Source organism: Chamaea fasciata, unplaced genomic scaffold, assembly GCF_029207755.1.
Source record: "Chamaea fasciata isolate MVZ Bird 193981 ecotype frontalis unplaced genomic scaffold, bChaFas1.0.hap1 SCAF_4, whole genome shotgun sequence".
NCBI classification, from domain to species: Eukaryota; Metazoa; Chordata; class Aves; order Passeriformes; family Sylviidae; genus Chamaea; species Chamaea fasciata.
Window position 1 is genome coordinate 2,749,617 of NW_027094089.1, and position 12,503 is coordinate 2,762,119.

Sequence of the window (12,503 nt, forward strand, 5' to 3'; positions counted from 1 at the left end):
CAAGAACTGATGTCATGCAAGGATGACACAGGAGCTAGAATTCTAACACTTTTGCTGGAAAGTTCAAGGAAATAAGCACAACACCCTGAGAAAGAATGCAATGGAGATTTGTTAGAAAACACCAGTCATCAGTGAGGTCACATGGATGTTGGACATATCACACTACAATATTAACTCTTGTAAATCTGTGTTGGTCTCCTTCATTACAGGGATTTGTAAGGAAATAAATGGAACTTCCACACTGTTTGATGCATTTTACAACAACAATAATAATTATTATTATGATATATTATTATATATTATATAAGCATAATATAATATAATAATATAATAAATATATAGTAAAAATTGTTACATTTGTAGAATGAGTATATAATAATATTTTTCATCATTATATATTATGACATATTATGATAATCATGTTATTATAATTTGTTATTATTATTAATGTTGAGTATTCAAACATATACTTGAAATATTTATTTGAATAACTGCAGCAAAAGTTTCAATAGTGGTTTGCAAGCAGACATTTTATTAGGAGTGCCTTGGGGCATTACAAAAAGGGTACATAAGGGTCAGTTCTATCTTTACTTTTAAAGTACATGACTTAGTTTTCATCTAGGTTCTAGGGACTCACCACACCTAGCCTCAGCCAACAGATTGAAAATATTCTCTGGCTAAACTGGTCTTTGGCAGAAAACTAAATTTTTTAATAAATATTTTCCCCAAGTATGTTCTGTCTTCCAGGAAGAAAAATTAACCCTTGTTTTGGCCAAATAATGGAATTCCTGGGAATCAGTGAAAGTTTTCACTGTAGTTGAAGTTTACTTTATTTTAGCTGAAATTAAAGACCTCTTTTCTGAATAGTGTCTTTGCAAACTGTTGTCTATCAGCAGCGATTAAACAACATCTTCTCTCACACGTCTTGACTTTGCAAGCCCAAAAAAATTTCTTTCTTTTCTGAAGAGGAGTACACAGTGCATGCCCAGAGGCTTCAGGCAGTCAAGGAACCTGGCCAGTAAAGAAAAATAGCACTCTGCCTGAAAAATATGTTTCATATCCATGTTGAGACAACTAGCAGAAGCTATAAGACAGTGAGTGCAGGTCTCCTTTCATGGGCTCCTGTCCTTCCATTTACCCTTTTCACATTTTTTGAGATTTCAGACAGTACTGTGTCAAGTGGACAACAGAAACCAGAAGTTTTAACTTTATATAAGTAGCAGGGTAAAAACTAGAAAAGAAATTTAAAGAAACAGTCAAAAATCAAGAAATCAAAACTAATCCTTAGCAGCTCAAATGTCCCTGCTCCCAAACGTCCAGACTCCTGTAATGAGACAGCTGCACCACAATTTGCAAAGCTTTTGACATGGTTTCCCATGGTGTCCTAGTACCAAAGGTGGTGAGCTAGAGATTGGATATGCAGATGGTCAAGTATGTGGAAAACTGGCATGATTGCAGGACTCAAGGGTTGTGTGACCATGAATATAGAGAGTGCTGTCTGGTTCCTCACTGAGTCTCCTCAGGGAACCAATATGAGACCCGTTCTGCTAAATGTCTCTGTTAATGACCTGGATCATCATAAATTCACCCACAGCAAGCCTGCTAGTGATAACAAGCCAGGGGATGGCAGATATGCCAGAGGGCATGCTGAGAGGAAGCTGAAATTCTCAAGAAACAAGGTGTCAAGAGCCTCAAAGAGTTTAACAAGGACAAGTCCAAAGTCCTAGTGCAACACCACAGAGAATGGAATGAGTGGTTCAAAGTTATCTTTGATGGAGCCAAAGCCAAACCCTTCATGGAAGTGCACAGTGACAGGACTGGAGGGAACAGGAACAAATCAGAACACAGGAATGACAAATTGTTTTCATTGAGGAATTCCACTGGATTGGAACAGATTTCCCTGAGAGATGGTGGAGTTTTCATCCCTGGGAGAGGTTAAAAACTCAGCTGACATCTTCAGGCACCTGAACTACTTGGATCCATTTTCAGCAAGATGTTGGACTGGATGACCTCCAGAGGTCCCTTCCAACCTCACTTATCCTGTGATTCTCCAACTCCATAAATACTGTGTTCTCCTCAGATGCTGAAGATATTAATATAACAAATCTATTTTCTTTTGTCAGTTGGACAACTGGTAGTTTCCATGGTAACAAGGGGAATTCCTATGTCTCAATTTTTCCCACTTGTTAAATTAATTCCCACACTTTAGGGAGATTTAAGTGAAGGTGAAAGAATTCCTGATTCCCACAGGATTATCCTTTTTTTTTCACCATGCTGTTTCTTTATCAGATGGGGATTTTGGAATACAATGTTCAGTCAATTGTCTGCACGAGGTTGTTGGTGCCAGTAAAACATGTGGAGAGACATTTTACCATCTGCTTATTGCACAAAAGTAGCTAGAAAAAAGGAAACTACTCTTATCTCTTTCACTGGAGTTTCACTAACAGCTTCTCATGCAAGAAAAAAAATCAACATTAAATTATTGCTACCGTAAAAATGTATACCATAAAAAAGGCAATTAAGTTATATTCCCAGTTTTAAAGGTACTATTAAAAACCAACAAATACGTTACTTGCTTGGAAAAGGGGCAATTACGTTTTATATATCCACTGAAATCCCTCATTTTGTTTCTCTGATTTTGTGTTGCTTTTTAGGTGATTTAGAAACACACTTAGTTTCAGCAGTGTCTGTGGTGCTGTAAAACTAAGTCTTTTTGCTATTTACCTTAATAGTTCTCAGATTGCATCCCACATAGTTACCAAAAGGGAAACATCAGCTATATTTACAATGTCAAGAAAGACAACTTTTTTTTCCTTAAGCTTTCATCTTGTTTGCTCCCTTAAAAGCACTAAAAATGAATTGAAAAGAATTTCCTGGGGAAAACCCTGAAACACTTAGATAAAATAGAAGGAAATGACAGTGAAAGAGAATGACAGACCTGTGTGTCATGGATGGGGGTGGGAGACTCCAAATTATGAAGCAGAGGGTAAGAAGTGAAGTCTTTCTTCATAGTCAGTGGCTAAAAAGTCATGACATTATTAATCATTTGTATAGGACAAGAAATGTGCATGGCTCTGTGCTGTGAAAGATAAACAAATAGAAGAATCTGTCATGGGTTTATATTTAAAGGAAGGGGAAAAGTCAAAGGAACACAGTACTGTACATGTAACCATCACGGCTTTCAAGTTTTAGAGAACAGTTGAAGTTTTTATAAGGTCAGGAGTAGCTACAATTGAAAATTGCTTTCTGAATAACTTCTATCCAAAAAAGTTGTTTCAAATCAACCTGTTTCTCTCCTGCAAAGCTGTACTGGCTTTGTAAAATTCTGCAGTCAGAAAGGCTTGTAATTCAGAAAAGCTTCAAGCTGCATTTTGGAATCTATTCTGCAAAAAAAAAAAAATTATTACTTGAAGTCATTAAATTATATTACATAAGTAACATAAATTGTGCTCATAGATGTTTCTGGGGCACCGAATAGAAACATCAGTACCTCTTTATCTGTAGTGTAATATGTGACTTATATTTGCACTATACTGAAATATTTTGTGGACAAGAAGTTGGTGTATTTGCCACAAACGTTTATCCAGGTAAGTTGGGTACTCACTCAGAAGAGTCTCCTTACACAACCAGCAAAGAGGATTGTGATGTGTGTGTCTGTTTTCTCTGAGGATGAATCACAGGAACAGGGAGAGCAGATTTGGAGGCTGAGACAATTACTGCCGTCCATTTGCTGAAAGGGAATCCTAGAAGAGCTTGAGCTCAGAAAGCATTTTTCTGAGGCAATGCTTCAAATTACTCTTCATTCATACCAAGGATTTCAGCTGACTTTAGGACCAGCTTACTTACTGGTAAGTAAGGAGTTCAGCCCCTTTCCCACTGATGAATTAACTAACCCTCCTATTTGATAGACTGGGCTAGCTAGGGATATGCCACACTTACAAGCAGCCGAGCATTTACTAAATCAGAGTGGTTTTGACTCTCAGCCATTGCTGCTAAGAGCAATTTTGGCAAATGGGTCACATTGTTTTACATTTTGGTTTGTATATCATCAGCTGGAGTAACTTTTCAGAACAATGCTGAATGCTTGTTACATACTGCTTCAAGCATGTCAGTATATATTAATGTTACACTGAGCAGACATTTCATTTCACAGAAGGAGTCACAGAGGTTTAGGCGTAAAAGATGACACTCAAAGATGTGAAACAAAATTAATTTTAAAGTACCAAAGGCAAGCTGCATTTAACCTTGTGTACTGGTTTTAAGAATCAATTTTTTTTTCTAGTTTAATTCATATTCCAAGGGATTTGAATCAAGTCCGATTCACAGTACTGTGGCGTTTAATTATCTAAATCTGCAAGAATGCTCCGCTTTACTTGTATATAGTTCATATTCATCCTCTCAATACCCAACCTGTGAGTTAAACTCCCGCTTAAATAAATCTGTTTTCTTTTAACAAATACAACACTTCTAGGTTAAAACATGCTGGTAACTATCAGGGTTCATAATTTGACATATTGGTAGTTCTCAAACCTCAGTATAGATGGCTAGTAGACTCTCATACAAATCTCACTGAGAAAATTATCAGAAACCTTTTTGTTTAGCAAGAGATGGAACAGTAGTAACTGCTGTCTGAGTCACAGACTAGCAAGGTTCTAAGGAAAGCCTGGTCTGTGCCAGTCAAAAAGCTTCATTTGGGACGTTCTGCAAACACAGATGACTGGTTGAGATCAGATCATAAAGGTGCATATGTGTAAGTGTGACATGAATCTAACAAAAATGCATTCAAAAAAGAGCCAGAACCAGCCAAGAAAGTACCAGAAGGATGGATGGATCTGGAACAGATCCAGGGTAGGAGAGAAAGTTCTAATTTTGTACAGAATTCGGGTTTAAAACAGATTTGATTTTCTGAACAAAGAAATTGCCTCCTGTTGCTTGTCCCTACTATATTCCAAGAGAGAGAATTTTATGTACTTTCTTTGTAAACACACACCCTGAATTGCAAACTTTACAGACTTAACATGTAATATGTAAAGACTCTTGGCTGAAAGCAGATATATACACCTCAGGGTACTTGATGTTTGATTCAAAGCTACCACTTTCCTAAAATCCACTGCCTTTTCAAACTCTCCTCCTCAGCTTTTTTTACACAGTTGCAAGTGAGTATTTATCCTAGGCTGAAAAAACTAGGCAATTCAAGGATCTAAATGAAACTTGTTTTTTTCTCCGTGCATGCTGTGCAATAACATAAATAGCAGAACACGTCACTATATCATTCTCTCCCTGCAGTGCTCCCTGTTGATGTCAAGCATGCCTCCAGAAAGGCACAGAATCATGGAATCTATATTGGAAAAGACCTCTAAGATCATTGAATCATAACAATGCCATGTCCACCACTAAAATCTGTCCCTCAGTACTATGTCTACACATCTTTTAAACATCTCCAGGGTAGTGACTCAACCACTTCCTGTGCAGGCTAATCCGTACTTGACAACCCTTTCTGTGAACAAATTTTTCATAATATCCAATTTAATCCTTCCCTAGAGCAACATAAGTACTTCTCTTATTCTATTATTTGGAAGAAGAAGCTGATCCCCATCAGGCTACAACTCCTTTCAGGTAGTTGCAGAGAGCAATAATGTTCTCCAGAGCTTCTTTTTCTCCAGTCTAAACAGCCCCAGCTCCCTCAACCACTCTTTAGAGGACTTGTGCTCCAGACCCTTCAAGGGCTTTGTTGCCCTTCTCTGGACACACTCTGTCATCCTGACATTTTCATTGTCATGAAGGGCCCAGAACTGAACACAGGGTTTGAGATGTGCCCTCACCAGTGCCCAGCACAGGGGGACAATCCCTGCCCTGCTCCTGCTGGCCACACCATTGCTGCTACAGCCCAGGATGCCATTGGCCTTCTTGGCCACCTGGGCACTGCTGGCTCCTGTTCAGTCACTGTCACCAGCACCCCCAGGCCCTTTTCCTGTGGGCAGCTTTCCAGCCACTCTGCCCCAGCCTGTGGCCCTGCCTGGGGTTGTTGTGAGCCAAGGGCAGGGCCCAGCCCTGGGCCTTGTTGAACCTCCCACCACTGGCCCCAGCCCATGATCCAGCCTGTGCAGATCCCTCTGCAGAGCCTTCCTGCCCTCCAGCAGATCAGCACTCCCACCCAGCTTAAGTGTCACCTGCAAAATGACTGAGGGGATTGGCTAAAACAGCCTTCATTCCTGAGGAAGCTCCCTAGGTGCTGGTCTGGGCTGTTTTAAGCTAGTGTAGACCCACATCCTACTGTGCAACTTTGTGAGAATATCCCTTGCCTTAATTCACCTTTCAATTCTCTGGGAATTCTCTGGTGGAAATTAGTGGAAATGATCAGCAAGAGGTAAAAGATTCTCCTGGGGTCTTGACTCAAAAATGCCATGGTCACAATGATGAAGCAGCTTGGAGGGAAAGTTATTCTGCCAAAAGTATTATATTCTTCTATGAATACTCTTAGTTCATTCCTGTTGTGGATTCCTTATCTCTCTGGATAAGGTGAATAGAGGGTACACTGCAGATCCTATAGTTGGATATTACAAATGTCAAATTATTCTAATTTCCTTAAAGTCTTTCTAATCACTTTTTGATTACCAGTTGCTCAATTGAATAGTAAAAAATAAAAATGCTAGGATATAGGCTATAACAGGGGTGGGGGGTTTTGTTTCAGTTGGAGACTAAAATAAAGGCTCCCCATTTCCTTCTTGCTGCTGTTCCAAGCTTCTCCTTCCCCTTCAGGAAGGACCAAAGGAGACCTGTATTCAAACACATGGCTTATATTAATGTTATGATGTTCTTAGATGGAACAGATATTCCTGCTAACTTGGTGTCCTCCAGGAAGAATACTGATACCAGCTCAAGTGACAAGACAGAAAAGAAGAGCAAGAAAGTGCTCTCATATAACCAGTTCAACAAAAAAGTGATGAAGCTCTTCCTACTGGGTTAGTATTCCTAGCCAGCAAGATAAATGTAATCAAACTGCAGTGGACCCTTCAGTTCCTGTTTTGATTACCACCTTTCATGGTCCAGTTTTTCCCAGGGATTTGCAGGTCACAAATTAACATTTGAACATGGAGTAAGTGCTTCTCTAGGAGCTGCTACAATGATTCTCTTTTGCAAGAACTCATTTTTTGTCTTTTCCGGTTTGCCATGGGTAATGGTAGTTTTTTCTGCTGGCTAGCACAATAAAGCTGAAGTAAAGCCTTGGGTCAAGACCCATATTTTATAGGGTCAAACTGTTCTTTATCTAGCTCAGCATCTCTGACTGCACTGCTGGTCAGGCAGAAGAAGAAGGAAGTTTGCATGTCAGGAAGATTGCTTCCTATTGCAGCATGAATAGCCCAACTGGTAGCAAGTTGGCTGTGTGCCATTAAAAATTGAACAGCCAAGTCAAACTGGGTCAGGTTTACACTTTACCAGAGCAATACTGTCTAGTCAGACACCAACACAGGAGCATTTTCAGATCAGAGCCTCCTCAGCCATGGGAGAAGGAAGAGAGAGTAAAGGAAGTTTGGCTGTCAGAAACCTTATTTTATCTTCTATTGTAAATACACAACTGGCAGCTGCTCAGACATTCAAAGTTGAAAGGTCTACTGCCACCTGTTTTAGGTACATCCCTTCCTCAGTAATGGGCTGAAAATTTAAGCTGCAGACAGCAGCCTCAACTGAGAGCTATAGCTGTTTTCCATCTGAGTTGTGGGGTGGACGATGTCGTCTTGTAAGTCCTGCCTGCGTGCCTTGCCTAAGGACAAACAGCTCAGGTTGGCATCATCATTGCCACTGGATGAGGTGACCACTGCTCTGGCTATCAGGCCCAATCTGCTGCCCATTAAAGACAGGAGGCTGACCTGAGATGCTGTTCAAGTATGCTGAACTGTCTCCATGTAGTCCTCTTCACATGTGCTACACTTGGATTATGGTAAAGCAAGTCAGTTCTGAAGGTCAATTCAACTTCCCTGTAGATCATGGTTTTAAAAATTACCCTTTGAAAAGCAACATTAATAGAATGGCTGAAGACAAGAGGTTTTAAATTTACATTTAGACATAGAGAGTGAAATCCCATCCACCACAAATATCAAGCTACTGCTACTTTCTCACACAGTGGACCTTAACACGCTTTGGAGCAGCATGAAGTTTTCCTCTATATTTGGTCTTATAGTCTGGCTAACATAACCACCCACAGCTTCCCACTTGTTAAGAGGATGTGCCAGTAGCAGCTGCCTAGAGGAAAGAATAAGCAAAAGGAAGATGGAGCAGAAGGGGAAAAAGGATTGCTAGAAAAGACAGCTGAGGCAAGTGACGCTATTCCCCCTCTCACACAGCAGAGCTCCGTAACAACTAAATGTATAACAGAAAAGGACATTATTCAGGTTGTAAAGGCAAACACAAACAGGCTAGCAGAAATAAAGGAGTGAGGAGATGGACAAGAAATTGGTTGAATTGTCTCCATCAGCATGGAAAAAAGAGAGCTCACACATTCAGTGAGGGAGATCAGTCAGCCACCGTGCTGAGGGAGCAGCAAAATGTAGGAGAGAGGCTGAAGGGAAGAATTTCTGTCTCCTCAGAACACGAAGCTAAAGCCGAGAGTGTGGAATGTTTGCTTTACAGATGTTGGAAACCCATAAGAGCAAAATGAGAAAAGGAGCACAATATCCTTGTCACATTGCTGCTGAAGGTGTTAGGAGAATGGCTTGTAGCCTGCAGTGGTGAAGGACCTGAGAAAATGAAGGTAGAGTTAAGTGAAGGGAGGAGCTAAGAGAAGTGAAATACACAGCTGTGTCTCAGTTATGACTGCACTTTTCTCCCAGTTGAGCTATGAAGCTGGTTTTCAGCCTAATTGACTTCTCCTGAGTGTATTCATGCTCTCCTGAAAGGCGCCTTTCCTAAAATAATTCCAGCCACTGTACAGAGTGGGTCTAATCAAGACCCTACCCCTTGCATCCCCTCAGACTGAGCTTTATGGGAGAAATTGTAAGTGCTGACTCATGGTAGTCATGGCGTACAGATGTAGTTCTCTTTTGTGCACTTTTTCCATCCTTTCTTTCCCTAGAGCAAGGCTGACCCCAATTTTCCTTTGTGCCACAGGGCAACCCTGACCACTTTCTCCCTGGGAGCCACAGGGTCTGAAGCGTGTGACTCCCTGTCAGTGGGGAAAAGCCTCATGTCTCTCCCACAAACCTGGTTGCAATGGCTTATAACCCATGAGACCAAGGTGAAAAACTTTGGTTCTGTAACCAGCTTGTAAAATACAAGAGACTCCTTGGCTGGAGAGGACAGGGCTACAGGGAGAGGGAGTTGTGGTTCTGCTGATGCCTCCAGGCATCCATTTAACTGAATTAGAAAATGGCAGGAGGGTCAGAACTGAGAAACTACAATATAACAAAGAAAAAATGGAGAGTCAATCTTGAAAAGCTACTTATTCAATTAAATGGTTTTGGTGGACTTTCAGGTTTGACCAGAATAGGTAGAACAGCTTTCTACTTACTGGGTAAGTAGGCCTTATCATCAAGTTAACAACATAAAGCAGCTCTAAAACAAAAGAAATTTTAGGGATGTTTACTATACAATGTAAAAGGCATTTGGTATTGGTAAGATGATCTATTTTATTAATCAAGTAGACTTCCAAAATGATTATGCTGTCTTTCCCTGCTCCTCTAACTCTTTTTGTATGTCTCATGGCTATTTGGGACAAGACTTTAAGACAAAAAGTTGAAGACACTTGAAAACAAAAAATCAAAATGGAGAAATTTTCTGATGTACAAATAATTGCTCCTCTCCTTTGGACAACGCTATAATTGAGGTGCTTGAGCTGCAGAAAAGAGAATCACAGAATCACTAGGCTGGAAGAGACTTTGAAGATCATTGGGTCCAACCAGAAATGTCTCTGCAGCAGTGTCCTCAGAGATCATCCTGACCACTTAGAATCCCCTGTAGAAAGATTACTGGTGGTCTAAACACTAAGGTCCTAAGGAGTTAATGAGAACAAGTAAATGGAAAGAGAAGAAACTTTTTTTTTTTAATAAAAAAGAGCAGAAGAATAAGAAAATGTATTTTGCTATTTTGCCACTGTCTGTCAAAAACATATGCAATTAATCTTTCACTCTCCTCTCTATGCATAATAGGATCTACACAAATATTGGCTCTAAATGAAAGCCTAAAAATGCACAGTTAAAGCTCTAGAATAAAATAAATCTGTTAAGTATCCAACAGGAATGAGTAGTGGCATGGTTTCATGCTGTACAGGTATTGGATCTGCTAGTACGAGTCCGGTGGGAAGACCACTGACGTCACTGCTGAAATCAGGAATGCTCATCCTGATGTCCTCATCAGATGTTCATTAGTGAAATGGGCCCAACTACTTAAAACATTTCTGTCTTACAGCGGTGTGCTACAAAAAAGTGGGTTGAACAGGCCGCACAAACATGCCTCATCCCCTTCTGAGTGAAATCAGGCAGGTTTTCTGAACCTGGGGATAATATATTCAGAATGAAGTGGCTGCAGTGTAACGGGTGACATTTGCACAAGGCTCCCTCATGATCCGTTCTGCCAGCTGGCTGGGGGTGGTTCCTCCCACAGAGGGCTGGTAACAAACATGTGTGAGCCACCGTGGTCGTGAGCAGCCCCAGACACTTCTGTAGGAAACATTGCAGTGGAATTCGTTTTCCTAGTGTCTAGCCTTGACTATTCATGTGAAGTCTGTCTCATACAATCCTTTTAGAACCTGCTGCATAGCAGCTTTAGTAAAAACTCTCATTAGAGAATGGCTATTACTGCTTTCCACCAAAGATCAAGCTTCTAGGCAGTGTCTGCATGCATGTTTATTAGACCTATATAATTTTGGACCTGTCTCATCTTGGTGCTGCTCTCACAGGCCTTCAGGACAGACTGTACCTGGCACAATGCTGTTTCAATTTTAGTGTAGCTTTCTTCACAGCAAGAGTGCACCGCTGTTGTCAGTTCTCATTATATTTATGTTGCTGGCTAGCTTTATAACCTGATTTTGAAAAATCATTTTGGCCTTTGAAACAAACAAAAAAGATCATGATTTACTGTTTCGAGGAAAGTCTTATAACTTGTAGTAGAAATTCTGTAAAGAATAAAGCAACTTCCAGAATCCCTTGCAACATATCATTCATATCAATACATATTGATAAATATTCTTTGGGGTTTATATCTGCCACTTACCTTGTATAAGTGTATTTCTTTAAGAGACATTGATGTGACACTTTCTCTGACATTTTTAAACAGTTCATATTTCCATTAATTTCATAATAGTTCTCCTTAATGTAGAAATACCTTTCTAGTTTTCACACAACTCCATCATTGTCAGCTTTACTGCAACCCATTTTTTAGTTGGCTAATTAGTGTCTTGAGCATAATTCATTCCTCAGTGATTTTCCATTCAGAAATGTAAGGTATTTAAGTACTGAAAAAAGTGTGTACGATCACAGAATCCCAAATCCAAAAATACAAGCTAACATTCTTTACTGATGTAAATTGATGAAGGTCTTTTGAATAAAATGTTCCCACTACAAGAAATACGTCAGTACAGGAAATAATTCAGTAACAAGAAAGTCTGGCTTCACCCAAATTAAATAATTTCTGTGATGGGATAGATTTAAAGCATTTTTTTCAGAGAGGATAATCAAAATGATAGGACACCAGAAGCCTTATTCATAATCTATCTGTTTTCTGTTCAGCTGCACTTTCATTACAGGAAACCATTGGGAAAAATTATGCTATGTGATTCATCATATAGCATATACCATTATAACACAAATTATCATATATAGAAACAGCATGAGCAGCATGTTTCATCATTTGCAAATGCTGAAATTACTGACATCCTGCATGTATTATTAGATCAGATTTTTGCTTTATGAACCAGTGGGCAAATACATTTAGCTGTATCACACTGCATGAGCCTAGGAGTGTATTAATGGGACAAATTCAGTAAGAGGTTGTGTATTAATTTGGCAGTCTCCATACCTTTAGATTCTTTGGGCCTTTCAACGTGTCACTATTGTGACAGAAATGCTCCCCTGGAGCATTTGAGAGGCTCTCTTTCTCATCTACTTAATTTCTGATAATTTGGAAGTGTAAGTGAAACCTTAAATGAACATGGCTCAGTTTTGAGCTATTTTGGAGAGGAAGTTTGTGAAAAATTCCAGACATATATTTTTCTAAATCATATTTTTGTGACTGACAAAGAAGAAACTTTGAGATTCACTGATACTGAGTCACATGGGAATGAACTAGGTCACTCTCCAACATAACCCCATCCTCCTCATGTAGAGGAAGTCTATAATCCTAATAAGTAGTTGTTACCTACCATCAAAGCATCAGGGAAAACATAAGAAAATAGAGAAGAAAACAAAGGCTTAGTTCTGATGATTTTTTTAGACTCCAGCACCTATTTTTACTGTTTGCATAAGCCTTCTTCCACTTTTTAAGGAATATACCTCTGATAATTAGAAACAGAA